The sequence below is a fragment of the Canis lupus genome, chromosome 6 (assembly GCF_048164855.1).
Source record: "Canis lupus baileyi chromosome 6, mCanLup2.hap1, whole genome shotgun sequence".
NCBI lineage: Eukaryota > Metazoa > Chordata > Mammalia > Carnivora > Canidae > Canis > Canis lupus.
Window position 1 is genome coordinate 46,262,389 of NC_132843.1, and position 15,724 is coordinate 46,278,112.

Here is a 15,724-nt window from a genome sequence, read left to right on the forward strand (position 1 = left end):
TCACATAAACTTGACTACACCAAAGGAAATGAATAAAGCTCCAATAACTGACCCTAAAGAAATGAGATCCATGACATGTTTGACAAAGAATTCTGAATAATCCATTTAAGGAAGTTCAGTAAGCTTCAGGAACATAGACAGACAACTAAAAAAAACAAAACAAAACAAAAAAAAACCAGGAAAACAATCCATGAACAAAATGAGAAGTTCAACGGGTAACAGAAATCATAAAAAGAAAAAAAAAATCATAAAAAGGAAAAGAGAAAAAAAATCCCAAACAGAAATTCTAGAACTGAAAAATACAACTGAAGACTTAAATGAAGAGTTTCAACAGCAGGCTCAACTAAACAGAAGAAAGAATCAGTGAACTACAGGATAGATCATTTGAAATCCAGGTGGAGATGTAAAAAAGAATGTAAAAAAGTGAAAAAAACCTATGGACTTATGGGACATCATCAGGAGAAACAATATATACACTATGGAAATCCCAGAAGGAGAAGAGAAAGGGAAAGGGACAGAAAGTCTAAGTATAGCTGATAATTTCCCAAAATCAGTGACAGAAATGGACAACCAGATTCACAAAGCCAAAGGATCTCATATAGGTTGAATCCGAAAAGGGTTACACTGAAACATATTGTAATTAAATTGTCAAAAGTCAAAGACACAGAGTAGTTTGAAAGCAGCAAGAGAAAAGCAACTTTCCATCAGCAAGTGTGCCCCCAGAAGACTATTAGTAGGTTTCTTAACAGAAATTTTGCAGGCAGAATGGGGAAATATATTCATAATATTGAAAGAGAAAAACACCATCAGCCAAGAATACTATAGCTGGCAAAACTGTCTTTCAGAAGCAAAGGAGAGATAAAGACTTTCCCAAATAAGCAAAAGCCAAGGGAGTTTATAAAAGATAAAAATACAAAGAACTGCTAGAACTAACCAGTGAATTCAATCAAGTTGCAGGATGCAAAATCAACATCCAGAAATCAGTTGTGTTTCTACACAAACCACAAAACACTTGATAAAGAAATGAAGAAAATAATCTCATTCACTATAGTATTGAAAACAAGAAAATACTTTGGAATAAATTTAACAAAAGAGATGAAAGATCTGTACATTGAAAATTATAAGACTGATGACAGTAATTAAAGACACAAATAAATGGAAAGATATGTGTTCATGGAGCAGAAGAATTAATATTGTAGAAACGTCTGTACTGTCCAAAGATATCTATATAATCCATCTCATTGCACTATGTATCAAGATTTTATAAGCATAAAAAAAAAAAAAAAACAGAAGTGAGGGGATCCCTGGATGGCTCAGTGGTTTGGTGCCTGCCTTCAGCCCAGGGCGTGGTCCTGGGGTCCCAGGGTCAAGTCCTGCATTGGACTCCCAGCATGGAGCCTGCTTCTCCCTCTGCCTGTGTCTCTGCCCACCTCCCCCCATGTCTATCATGTTTAGACAAATAAAACTTTAAAAAATGATGTTGGAAAAACTGAACAGTCACAGGCAGAAGAATGAAGTGAGACTCCTAACTTACACTCCTCCAAAAAATTAACTCAAAACAGCTTAAAGACTTAAATGTAAGAACAAAACCATAAAACTTCTAGAAGAAACATAGGGGAAAATCTCCTTGATATCAGTCTTGCCATTGATTTTATGGATATGACACCCAAAGCACAAACAATAAAAGCAAAAATCAACAGGTGGAACCACCCCAAATGAAAAACTTCTACACAGTAAAATAAATAGATGATAGATAGATGATAGATAGATAGATAGATAGATAGATAGATAGATAAGAGATAGAATCAACAAAATGAGAAGGTGACCTAAAGAATGGGTGAAAATATTTATAAACCACATATCTGGTAAATAGTTAATATTCAAAATATACGTAGAACTCATACAACTCAATAGTAAAAAAACAAAAAGTCCAATTAAAAATTAAAAGCTGAGTAGACATAATTCCAAAGAAGATATCAAATGGCCACAAGTACATGAAAAGGCGCTCAACATCACTAATTATCAGGGAGATGCCAATCAAAACCATAATGAGATATTACCTCATACTTGTTAAAATGGCTATTACCAAAAGTCAAGGAATAACAATGTTGGTGAGGATGTGGAGATAAGGGAGCCCCTGTACAACTATTGGTGAGATTATAGATTGGTGCAGCCACTATGAAAAATAGTATGGAGATTCCTCAAAAAGTTAAAAACAGAACTACCATATGATTCTATAATTTCATTTCTGGACATATCCAAAGGAAATAAAATCATCATCTGTAAAAGATATCTGGGGGCACCTGGGTGGCTCAGTTGGTTGAGAGTCCAACTCTTGCTTTCAGCTCAGGTCTGATCTCAGGGTCATGAGATCAAGCTCCACATTCAGTGTGGAGCCTGCTAAAGATTCTTTCTTCCCTTCTCCTTCTGTCCCTCCCCATCACTCACTCACTTTCTTTCAATGAATGAATAAGTAAGCAGGTAAGTAAGTAAGTAAATAAATAAAATAGAGATATCTACATCCCTGTATTCATTGCAGCATTATTTACAGTAGCCAAGGCATATGGATCAATAAATTGTGGTATATATACACAATGGACTATTATTCAGCCATAAAAAGAAGGAAATCCTGAAATCCCTGACACTAGGGGTGAAATTGAGGACATTATGCTAACTGAAATAAGAATCTAAAACAAAAACAACCACAAACCAGACTCCTAGAAACAGAGCATATTAGTGGGTATCACCTGGGTTGGATTACAGTGGGGATGAAGACAGTCAAAGGGTCTTTCAGTTATAAGATGAATAAGTTCTGGAGCTGTGATATACAGCATGGTGACTATAGTTAACAATACTACATTGTATATTTAAAAGTTGTTCTCTCAGGAGAATAGATCTTAAAAGTTCTCACCACACCAAGAAAAATAAATCCCAACTATGTGAGGTGATAGGTGTGCTGACTAACCTATTGTAGTAATCACTTCACAATATATACACATATCAAAGTGTTACATTTTACACTTGAGCAATAAAGTCAATTAGACTTCATGTTCAATAAAGTCAATTAGATTTTCAAATTTTAAAAATTTACACAATGTTATATGCTAATTGCATCTCAATAAAGCTGGAAAAAATATATCTTCCCAGAATTTTTTAACTAAAATTTTAAAACAACCTAGCTTTAATACTATTTGTGTCTTAAAAGCTAAATAAAATAATTGGCATTAATATCCAATCATGTTCTGTATAGACACAGACTAAAAGGTCATCCAGTAATAAAAAGGTGAAGTGGTGGAGAGAAAAGTCATATTAATAAAAAAATGAGCATCTCAGTGAGACTTGACCCTTATCTTCAAGGCACTCACCACAAAAAGGAAAGAGTTGATAAACCAGTTATAATTGCTTCCTCAGTTTGAACGCTCTTGTCCTTGCTGAGATTTCAGGAGTTTAATAGTTGATTTGTTAAAATTAAAAATTCACAAGTTCAAAAACCTAATTTTAAGGTTGAACCTTAAGCTTTTAAGTTCAACTCACAAGTCTTTTTCTTCTATTTATACGTTTGCTACATTTTTACAATCATTTTTAAGAAAACTTTCACTACTTAATTGAATTCTCTTAAATAATTTAAGCTGTATTTATAAAAATAATATACTCAATTTCCTCATTAAATGCTTCAATTGTTTGCTTAATAAACAAATTTTTTTTCAAGTACCTACACTGCTCCTTTGAATCTTACAAAAGGAAACTTGCATACATGATGAATCCTAAGTTCTTTGAGCTATTTTCATATTGTTTACAACCTTGGTAACAATCTCTTATACTTTTTAACTTAGAATCATTAAGTCAACCTAGTTAATGTCATATTTAAATTGAAATATGAAATTAGAATGACATTCTTTAAATATTGAAATGTGCCTATTTCTCCTAAATATTCTAAATATTTGATGTAGCAAATATACACACATATTTTCCAAATTTAGCTGAAATCTTAACATATTTGTTTGATTTATTTCAACATTTAACTACTTAATTCTGTATCTTCCCAGGGTGAAAACAAACAAATAAAAAACTTACTCACTAAAGAAACTGTCATCCCAACCCAAGCAAATACACTGAGGTTTCCTAAAGACCTAGAGATACCCCTCATCAGATCATGGAATTTGATTCTTGCCACCATCACGATGAAACACAATGAGATCCCTTTATTGTCACTATAAAAGGTGCTCTTAAACTTGATAAAGAGACTGTACTCTTGTCCATGTCCCAAGACTGAAATTCTGCCGTTAGTTTTCTTCACTCCCTGAAATCTGCAGTTCTCACCAAGATGTAAATAATTTTCTTCACTACCTCAATTAGCTTTGTGTTTCTTTGACTCTTTTGAGATAAGTGAGTATTATCTTTTTTCAAATATTTATTTAAATTTTTAAAGAGATTTTACTTATTTATTTGACAGAGAGAGAGAGCACAAGAAGGGGTAGTGGCAGGCAGAGGGAGAAGCAGGCTCCCTGTTCGCGGGAACTCAAACCTAAAATCCTTGGATCATGACCTGAACCAAAGGCAGACACTTAACCAACTGAGCCATCCAAGCGCCAAAGTGAATATTATCTTAATGGGTCCTACATTTCTCCCAAGTCTTTGCCTGCCCAATTCTGCATACAACCAAAGCCATGCTAATGGCAGCAACATGTCACAATAAAGGCAATGACAGAAATATGAAGAGCTGCTATACCTAACCCAGCCTGATACATAGGAGCTCGCAAAGCAAGGATGGAAACACTTTGGTTCAACCCATGTTTGAGAGAACACCAACAGGTACCAACAGGGATCATTTATCTGACAAGACTGAAGGCAGGGAGGTGGTTGCAAAGATCCTGGTGAGCGATATTAGGCAGTGCAAAATATATCCAAATGAGGGGGACAAATATATACAGATTTAAGAGGTAAAATTAGCAAGATGGGGATAGATGGGAGGGTAGGAAGTGGAGCCCGTGTTCTCCAAAACCTGAAGTCTTAAGCAAGCTTCCAAAACAGTTGAGTTTGGGCTGAATTTTTAAACAAGTATCTGTCCGTATCTATTCTATGTGGGTGCTTGTGAGAAAAGGAATTTCTGAATGACTTCTGTATTGAGTAGGAGGACCAGGCTGTCATTTTGTCATAAACATTCAAGAGCCGGACGCGTATTGTCACTCCTTCTGAAGCTTATATGCTTTAGCTTAACAGTCCCTTTCTCAGGAGGGACTTCCCTATTCTTGGACTCAGAAAAGTGCTCCTTCACACACTCACAGCCCTCTTTATGTCTTACTTGAATCATATTTCCAAATTTATAATTAGGTAATTACTGATGTGATTGCTTGGATGATGTCTCTCCCACTGGATGAGAACTGGGACCGTATCTGTCTGTTTTGTTCTCTGAGAAATCCCCTAGCATGATGTCCAGCATCTCAACAACTATTTGTTGAATGAATAAGAGGCTATATGAATGAATGAATGAATGAATGAATGAAATAATTAATTAATTAATGAAAATGATAGACAACACAGGCCCCTGACTGTAAAGACAATCCAACATGTCCCTTACAATGGTGCTCTGGGGATTTTTTCAGGCACATATGGAGCTTGGAAAGACAGGTGTAAAAGTGATTAAAAGCATTGGCTGTGTCAGACAAACCAAATACCCAATGCCTTTACCCTATGCTGGGCGATCTCAAACAAGTCACTTAACCTCCTAATACTTCCATTTTCTCATATGTAAAATAGGAATGATTATGGTATGGTGTGTGGGTATTTGGTTTTATTTCAAATAGTAGAGGATTGTATATAAAATATTTTTAAGCAAAGCCAATACTTCCAAAATCAGCCATTCAGTACTCACCTCTATTTTATTTTGCCTTATACAAAAACACATAGAATGTGTTCTTCTAGAATGCAGGCAAGGCTGTCAGTTTAAGGACTATAAATAGGAGGAAGGAGACTGAGGAGGGCAGACTTTACACCCAAGAACCTAGGCAACCCTTAGAGCATTGTGTGCAGCTCTCAAACACAATCAAAAGAAAAAGAATTCCTTCATGAATTATATTAACAAAATGATGAAAAGTAATAGCACACCGGAAAACATTTTAAGTAATATTATAACAGAGGACCTATGAGTAATTTAACCCTGATGTCTTATGTAAACATTTTTCACATGCATCCAGCATATAAAACTACTTTGGGTTTTACATTTAAAAAAACAATTATAGAAAAAAAATTTTATCACTGGGAATTTCTGACTCCAAGCCCTACATGAAAGGTAGCCTCTCAAGTTTATTGCCAGGTTTAGGATAACTGATTTATATAAACATTTTTCAAAATGCAAATTGTAGACATGTTTGATGTCACCAGAGACTTCTGACCCCTACCTGAGACTGAACATGACCTCTCAAGTTTACTGCCAGATTTAGATTTCATGGCCCTCTGATTTATAGCAACTGGCAAAGTTACCATGCAACATTCTGTTTTGTTTTCTTTATCATAATCATGTTTGAAAGTTTATTTACTATCACATTAATATTGTACTTTAGTATTTTTGTGCCTCTGAAAATTTTATGGACTGCAGAAAAGAATCCATGGGACATCTGTTTTGCCAATAATCGCTGGTTTTCTAAAGCAACTGGTCTCATCAGAATTTATTGACATGGTACCATTACTTCACATAAGGCAGTAATGAGGGGCTATATTTTTTTAACTAAGTAGATATAAGCAAATGACTAAATTCCGTGAAACATGTTCAGACATTATTACTGATATTAAGACCAGATCAGAATCTGAAATCAGGAGCCACATGTAGCCATCTGCAGATCACACCTTGAGACTCCTGGTATCCAAGAGCCTCCTTTTATTTATTTTAAAATTTTTATTTATTTATTTTTGAAAGGGAGGGAGACAGAGTGAGCAAGGGGAGGGGAAGAGGGAGAGAGAGAGAGACAGAATCTCAAGCAGGCTCTGTGTTCAGCAAGGAGGCTGACCTGGGGCTTGACCTGAGCTGATAGCAAGAGTCGGACGCTTAACCAACTGAGTTACCCAGCACCCCTTAGAGCCTCCTTTTAGCAGCAGGAAGCGAGAGAGTTACCAGGAGGCGCCAGGGTGCACAGGGTCACCCTCAATTTGGTGTTTTTGAGTGCTAGTCCCATTCCAGTTGGAACTGTCCACATGAGAGCCATTTTGTGGTGGGGGTGGGGTACTGCTGACCAGGGAAAGCTCCTCCCAAATGTGAAAGTTCTGGCTTGTATGTACTCTACACAGAGGACATCTTTTTCCAGGCCTAGATGCCAATGAAAAGGCATGGCCAAACCCACCTGCCTGGTGGAAAGGCAAACAGAGCTCAGAATTCTTGATGTTCCATCACCCACTACATCAGCAGTCAAAGGAGAAAAGGGCCTATTTGCCATTTCCTCAGAAGTGTGGGCTTTCCAAAGATAAGGCCATGGATTCCCTGTCATGCAAGAATCTTTGTTTAGGGATCCCTGGGTGGCGCAGCGGTTTGGCGCCTGCCTTTGGCCCAGGGCGTGATCCTGGAGACCCGGGATCGAATCCCACATCGGGCTCCCGGTGCATGGAGCCTGCTTCTCCCTCTGCCTGTGTCTCTGCCTCTCTCTCTTTCTCTCTGTGTGACTATCATAAATAAATAAAAATTAAAAAAAAAAGAATCTTTGTTTAGATATCCTATTAAAGAGGAGTTGGGTTTTAAAATGTCAGAACACTGGCCTCAGTGAGGTGGGTGTGGCTCCTGTTCGCAGGGCACAGAATTTGGGGAGCAGGGCTATGGATGAGATGAATGTGGTCAGCTGGAATCCCTACAGAGGATCTCTAATTCTCCTGAGGAAATCAGCATGTCTGTGGATACTTTGAAAATTCAGCAAAGCACAGAAAGTGCATGCAGCCTGCTGTGTCTCCTGATCTCACATTCAGCATCTGGAGTCTGTGTCCTCCTGGGAGGCTTCCCCATTGCCTTGGAGGTTAATACACAAACCACAGTCTCTCCACTGTTGCCTCTGGAAGGAAAAAGGGTGGACCAGCAGCACACTGAGTATATTCACGCTCCACCAACCGAGGCACCCGGTCGTCCATTCGTGTCGGCACGCCTGGTAGATTGATGGCTAAGCAATAGGCCAGAAATTCAAAGCCTCTGGCATTTCGTCCCTGCTGTGCTGTGTGTGGCCCTAGGCCGGCCTCTTACCATTCCTCCTATGGCAGTGCCCACATCTGTAAAAGGGGAGGAAAGGCGTGCGGCTGATAAAGATTAGTGACATGTTGCAATTGAGCTGATGGATAGGAGGCCTGCCGAGCTGTCACCTACTCCTTAGAGGATTTGGAGAGATCCAGGACGTGAACCCTCCTGGAGTCGTCTTAGATCCTCCACATACATGCCTCATCCCATTTCTGAACAAACCTCATTTTTCTTCTGCATTCTTGGGCACCGCTGGCCTTATTGCAATGCCCCCGGCTGCCGGAGACAGGCTGACATCCCAGCCAAGGACAGGCTAAAGTGATGGTGATGGGAAAACAGAGAAAGACAGAAGCAGAAACTAAAGCCGTGCCCGGGTTAGAGGGGCTCGATGTCCAAGGGTCATCACAGGCCTTACAGGATACAGACCTAGGTTCCAGTGTCTCATGCAGCTGTGACTTAACTGCCCCACACCTTGTCCTTTTCCACTAATGAAATGGAAATGACAGTAGTGCCTACATCAGAGCGTTGCTGTGACGACGAAGTCCATAGGTGTGGGCAGAGCTCTTAGCACATTGCTGGCATTCCATAAACAATAACCAATTAGGATTATTACTGTGCTCACTCAGCACTGCAGCTAGATGTGCAGGATTAATATTTCTTTTTAAAAGATTTTATTTATTTATCTGAGAGAGAGAGAGAGAGAGAGAGCATGAACGGGGAGGGGGGCAGCGGCAGAGGGAGAGGGAGAAGCAGACTCCCCGCTGAGCAAGGAGCAGGATGCGGGGCTCAGTCTCAGGACCCTGGGATCATGACCTGAGCCAAGGCAGAAGCTTAGTTGACTGAACCACTCAGGAATCCCAAGATTTGTACTTCTTAAATATCCTTTTCTGTAGACATCTTATGGCCTAAAGTGGGAAATGAGATCTAGTTGGGAAAAGGAAATTTTCTTAAATTCCTTAATTTAATTATTAATAATTAATAATTAAAAAAAAGGAAAAGGAAAGATTTATTTCTTATACATTCTTTACCCATCTTGCTAATTCACCTGCCTTCTCAATGGTTCAGTGTGGCCCACTCACAATAAAGCACCAGCCCTTGGTCTTCCAGGGGAGCTGATTTCCTCTGGAGAAGAGGCACTGGGTGTAGCCAGGGACTCAATAGAAGCAGCTGCGCATAAGTTCAGATGTGCCATGGAGGGAGAACGTGTGCCGGGAAGAGCCTTACAGAGGATACCATCCATTGCATGGCATTATGGTCACTTGTCAGGGCAGGGACCCTACTTCCCAGGGGTTTGAAAGAGGTATGTATGTAAAGTATTGGCCACAGTGACTGGCATGTAATTCTCGCAAACCAGTACCTGTACACACTGATGCTGAATTTCATGTTTATGATGTTTATATTCTTAAGGTTTGGCATTTAGGAGGCATTCAAGAAATGTTTGTCACACTTTTTTTGGTGGGGTGTCTGTGGTGATCATTTACGGAGTCTATTCCTGTACCTCCTAAGTGGTTTGACATTCTTGTGCCTACAAAGTAAAAAATAATGAAAAAATTCTATTTTGTCTGAAACTCCAGGAAATGTTGTGGTTAAATCTAGAGGGATGGTTTCCCATCATTCACAACTGAAGGCAAACACAGAGGAAATTCTCACAGCGTTCCCTAAGTCACCCAGTGTCCCAAACATCCAGATGCATTCATTCTCGGCAAAGTGGAAGTTGAAAAGTTGTTTTGGATTCCAATGAACATTGTTCTTTCATATCCATTCATATTATGTTAAGCCATTTCAACCTCCCATTTTGTCATAGGTCAAAGATTGGCATCATAGTAATGGAGGTGACTTTCACAAACATTTACTGCATTGAAATAAATGAAGAAACTGATTGTCTAATACAGATGGGTTTCAATGTCCATTTTGTCAAATGAAAACCTCACAAGAGGCCAAGAGTTCCTATTCCACATTCACAAAGTCATGACCAAAATGATCTACATTTTCTCTTTCTTAACATCAGCCTGTATCCATGTTTAAAAAGATTTTTGTCTTCATTTTGTGATTCATTTTTTCCCCTAAGGCTCACTGTGGGAATTATATTATCACTGAACAAAAAAAAAAAAAAAATTTTTTTTTTTTATTTAAAAGAGACCCAGACAGAACTTACTACATGCCAGGCTCTGCTCTAAGCATTTTATACATATTACTTCATTTATCCTCTTAACTCTGAGATAGTTACTTTTTAAAAAAGATTTATTTATTTATTTATTTATTTATTTATTTATTTATTTATTTATGAGAGAGAGAGAGAGAGCGTGAGTGGGGTGAGAGGAGAGGGAAAGGGAGAAGCAGATTTCCTGCTGAGCAAGGAGTCTGACTCAGGGCTCCATCCCAGGACCCAGAGATCATGACCTGAGCTGAAATCAAGAGTCAGCTGCTCAATTGACTGAGCCATCCGGGTGCCCCAAGATAACTACCATTATTATCAAGGCTTTACAAAAGAGAGAACTGAGTCATAGAGAAGTGAAAGAAAATTGCCCAAGTTCACACAACTATGAAATAACAGAGGCAAGTTATACTTCTCACTGCCACACTGTCCCTTCAGACTGAGGATGGGGACTAAAATAATGACCAATGAAACACACAGGTGGCTAATACTGAATTTTTCATGTCTATCAAAAATCATCAATTCCATACTTTTATATTTTCTAAGTGGTCAGATAAATTAGAATGACTACCCAGCTTATTCAACATACTCCATATAACAACATATTGAGGTAAATCTCTGAGAAAAGATTAAAATATTTGGAAATAATTTTGTTGTCATGTGTGCCCATTTTGGTGTGATATATGTAGTAGAAAAAAAGATTCCAAAAGAAAGCTAAGGAAGCATGGTACCAGAGAAAAGTAGAATCGAATTGCAGCTTTACTGCGTATTGATCTGAGCAGTGGATGTAATAACATGTAGATTTGAGCTGCACTCATGATAGGAAATAGCATAGGTGCAGTGCTCAGGACAGTGTCTGGCTCACGATACATGATTAACACATGTTCATTCCATCCCCACCAACTTCCGGAGCTCTCACAATTGGCTAATAGAGTCCACCATGCTCAAAGCAAATTCCTCTTACTCAAAAATTCTACCACACAATATTTTTTTCTCTGAATAGCTTTTCAACAATTGTAAGAATTCGAGTCTAATACATTAAAATTGTGAGTCATTTGTTTAGGGGGTAATTACAAAATAAGGAAATAAAGTTTAGAAATTGAAAACAAAGATCCAAGAGTAACGTTTTTCTAAGAAAATTTTAGGGAAAGAAAGACAGAGAGGGAAAGGAAAGTAGGTTCTTAAAATTAGACTTTTTTTGTTGGAAATGAGAGAATCGAGCTGTGTTCCTGAAGCTGTGAGATTTTCATGGCCAGCGTTGTGACCTATACAACCAGGTGCATTGTGGCAAGCGGCATAAAGCTTTTTCCAATTTAATAATCCTAATTTCTATGAACACCACACAACCTGGAATATGGGAATCAAAATGATACAATTTAAAATATTTGGGTATTTGAATGGAGAATCAGATACAGAATTACAGTATCATTATTATGACATGACTATATACCATCTGATTAAAATGTTTGAAAAGGAAATCCTAGCAAACAATGCACTGTAGATAAAAATTAATTTCATAGGGTCACCTGGGGGGCTGAATCAGCTAAGCATCTGCCTTAGGTTCAGGTCATGATCTCAGGGTCCTGGGATCCTGCCATTGCTCAGGTTCCCTGCTTAGCAGGGAGTCTGCTTCTCCCTCTCCCTCTGCCACTGATCCTATTCTCTCTCTCTCTGTCTCTCTCTCTCTCTCAAATAAATAAATAAAATATTCTAAAAAATTAATTTTATAGTCTTTATTATTACTAGTCTGAGCAATGCAAAACATCACTAATGTCTATCAATCATGGCTATACTATTTTATTTCAGGGATTATAAAGACATGTACAAAGCTTTAAGTTTAATCTGTGACCTCTGTCCCAATATACCTTTTTTCCTACAAGATCTTAAGGTCCCCAGCTGTGGATTTTCTACCCTTAAAGTAGAAAACCAACTCTTAGCATCTGAGGACGCATCAAGTATTTCGTCACATTATTTGTGTATTTCAGCTGCCTTGGAAGGACTCTTTGTGATACTTGATTGAAAAGTCCGATGGAAGCTTTGAAATTCTACATCAGTGAGAAGAAACACTTTGAATGACTTGTTCACCATTTTGGTGAGCAAGTTTTGGGTGCTCGATAAATACTTGGTGAAAGAATGGTGCAGTGCTATTTTTCTTTTGGTCACTTGAAATAGCTCAACATCATTAAATGACCATGTATGCCCCACCTGCCAGGAAAGTGACAGCCAAGCTCTGTCCTTGGTTGGTGTATTTTTTTCTTGATGGGATGTCTTGACCTAATCTTCCCCTTCTTCTCACTACTATTATGTGGGGTTTTTTTTTTTTCCCTTCAATTCTTTGTTGATGGTTTGGGGCATTATCGTACCTACGCTTTCATTAAAAGTTGCAGAAATACCTTTCCATCTTTTAAAAATGTTCATGGTATATAAGTAATCAAATAGCAATTTCAAATCCTAATATAGATGAGCCCAGGAGACACTGTATGGTTTAGGTCTTTGTATCTATTCATTCCGTTTCTTCCTTTTCTTGAAAGTGTTGGGTTTTAGGACACTTATGCTGAACCCATGTTTCACTATGCATTTATTTAGCTGACTGGACACATTTATATTCAGTGATTTTTGCCTGCATTTATAGACCAGGTTTTTCAATAGTGCTATTGACTATTTAAATGAATTCTTTGTGAATACATTTAGATATGCTTATATTTGCATTTAATATAGATGCAAATCATGGTTCCAAAGATTGCATTTTAGCCTGTGGTGAGTTATAGACTCATAATGAATAGCAGTAATAGCACGAAAGAAAAATTTCTAAATTTATGTACAGGTAGCAAATGCTGAAATCATAAATTAAAAGACAAGAAGCAACCAAAGTAGTCATCAAAACTCTGCTTGCCCAAATCCTAACCTATATCAGCACAGAGTATATCTAACCGAGTCATGAAGCCTTCTAGAACTAGCCCCTGCATCTAACAACAGCAATTTCTAAACAGCTTAATTGAATTAAGGAGAAGATTATTCACTTGGCAGGATGCTGTATGGGAGTGGTGGTTGTTGATCACAGAGCAGCCAGATTCAGGCACAATTGGCTGCTGCTATCAATTTAATTAGTAGTATAGATCTTGTCTCAAATAGTTCTTCATCCCAGTATTTGGTGTTAAAAGAAGTATCAATCATCCTTGGTCTGTTTGGTTGAGTGCGTAAGTTTACTTCCCTGCTTTCTAAAGATTCCATGTCTTTTTCTCTCCAGCTCACTCCCTCAACGATGAGCACCCACATCTATATAGCTAGGAACTGGGCATACAAGATGATGCAGAACCTCAAAAAGTCATTGTTCAAGGCCATTTAGATGCACTTAAGTGAAATCTTACTTTTTGCCTCCAGAGATACTTCTTTTATGGCTTCACTGATAATTTCAGGTTTTGTTTTGAAAATGTGTGCACAACAACTTATCAAAATGCTAATGTCAGAATCCTAGGATTTAAAAAAATCATCGTTTTACTCTCTGATTTCAAAATTGTTTCCTGAAATGCTTTGTGTTTCATTTCCCCAGATTGTCTTTGAAACCTACTGCAGGTGGAATTGGGACTTCTCATGGGGTCATCCCACAGAGCTGGTTGGCCTCAAGTACTCTGAAGTGGCAAGAGCCATTCTAATCTGGTTTGAAGGGGTTCCAGGCACAGCTCCTTAGCCCTCCAAAGCCCCATCTCTCACCTGTCTTTTTTACCAATCTTTTAGCATCACAACTTTGCGTCTCAGAGGCTGAGGTGACATCAGGAGTTCCATTTTAAATGAGAAATCTATCAGACAGCAAGACTAGGATAGGGGCACAGGGGGTGAGAAGGTAGAAACCTGGGAAAGAAGGGAGACAGAGGAACAGGAGGAATGGGGCTTGGGGTCCTCTGCAGCTCCGCTTTCAGCCTGCATGAGGTCCTCCTATCCAGAGAGGAGGACAGAAGGAAACAGCCGGTTTCCCCTCCCCTTTTTGCAAGGGGGGGGGCTTCCCTTCCTGATTCTGGTGATTTGACCGTCTTTAGCATTCTTTGAGCTGGTAAATACCCTCTGAAGACCTGCTAGGTCATAGCCATCGCACATGTGAGCATGAGCCCAAGGAATGAACCTTCTTGGGTAGTGAGCCAAGCCATATTGTCTCCAGACTCAGGTGTTTGTCCAGCTTGTGGCTTCACTAGTAGCAGAAACAGATTGTTGGATGGGTCGCTGAGCCCCCAGAGATTGCTCTTTGTGATAGTGAATCAATACGATTAGGTATAGAGTACAGCCTCACTCATCCCTCAGCAACACCCAGAGAGAAATTTTGCACTCCTGGGCTGCTTTCCCAAAGTTGCTAGAGTAGCCTGTTGGGCACCTGGGAAATAATGCCCTACAGGTAGTAGCCCAAGCAAAGCTTCTGCTCCATAATTTTAGCATCTCCAAGCAGACATGTTCTCGTGTTCAATGGTCCTTAGCTAAGATAAACATAATTAAAATGAACATCTTTATTTGTATATGCATAATAACTGATGAGAGTAATTTGCTTCAAAATAGAAGCTATGACTGAAAGGACAATTTATGTGTTTAAGTTGCTCAGGAAATGTCCTAATTATGCTTTTCAAAGAATTTCTTATATGAGAGACCATCTTACATGCAAGAATGTATAACATTAGCCATGTACATATGATTCTCTTCAATGTTTAAGCATCTAAAAGTGATTTATGCAATAATGTCAATTCCTTAGGGGCACCTGGGTGCCTCAGTCAGTTAAAGCATCCAACTCTTGGTTTTTCGCTCAGGTTGTGATCTCAGAGTTGTGGGACCGAGGCCCAAGTCAGGTTCCACACTCAGCGAGTAGTCTGCTTATCCCCTCCACGTGCCCCTCCCCCCGCTCTCTTTCATAAATAAATAAATAAATAAATAAATAAATAAAATCTTTTAAGAAATAGTTTCAATTCCTTGGGGATCCCTGGATGGCTCAGCAGTTTGGCGCCTGCCTTTGGCCCAGGGCGTGATCCTGGAGTCCCGGGATCAAGTCCCACGTCAGGCTCCTGGCATGGAGCCTGCTTCTCCTTCCTCCTGTGCCTCTGCCTCTCTCTCTCTCTCTCTCCCTCTCTGTCTATCTATCATAAATAAATAAATAAATAAATAAATAAATAAATAAATAAATAAATAAATAAATCTTTAAAAACAAAAACAAAAACAAACCCCCAAAATAGTTTCAATTCCTTAAACAAAGGGTCTCCTGGTTATCGAACACTCATTAGGCGCATAAGACATCCACAACAATCAATGATGAGGATGATGATGTCCCCTGTGTCAGGGGGCTGAGTGGGCTCAGGTAGATGCTCTCACTCAGGGTCTCCCACACTACC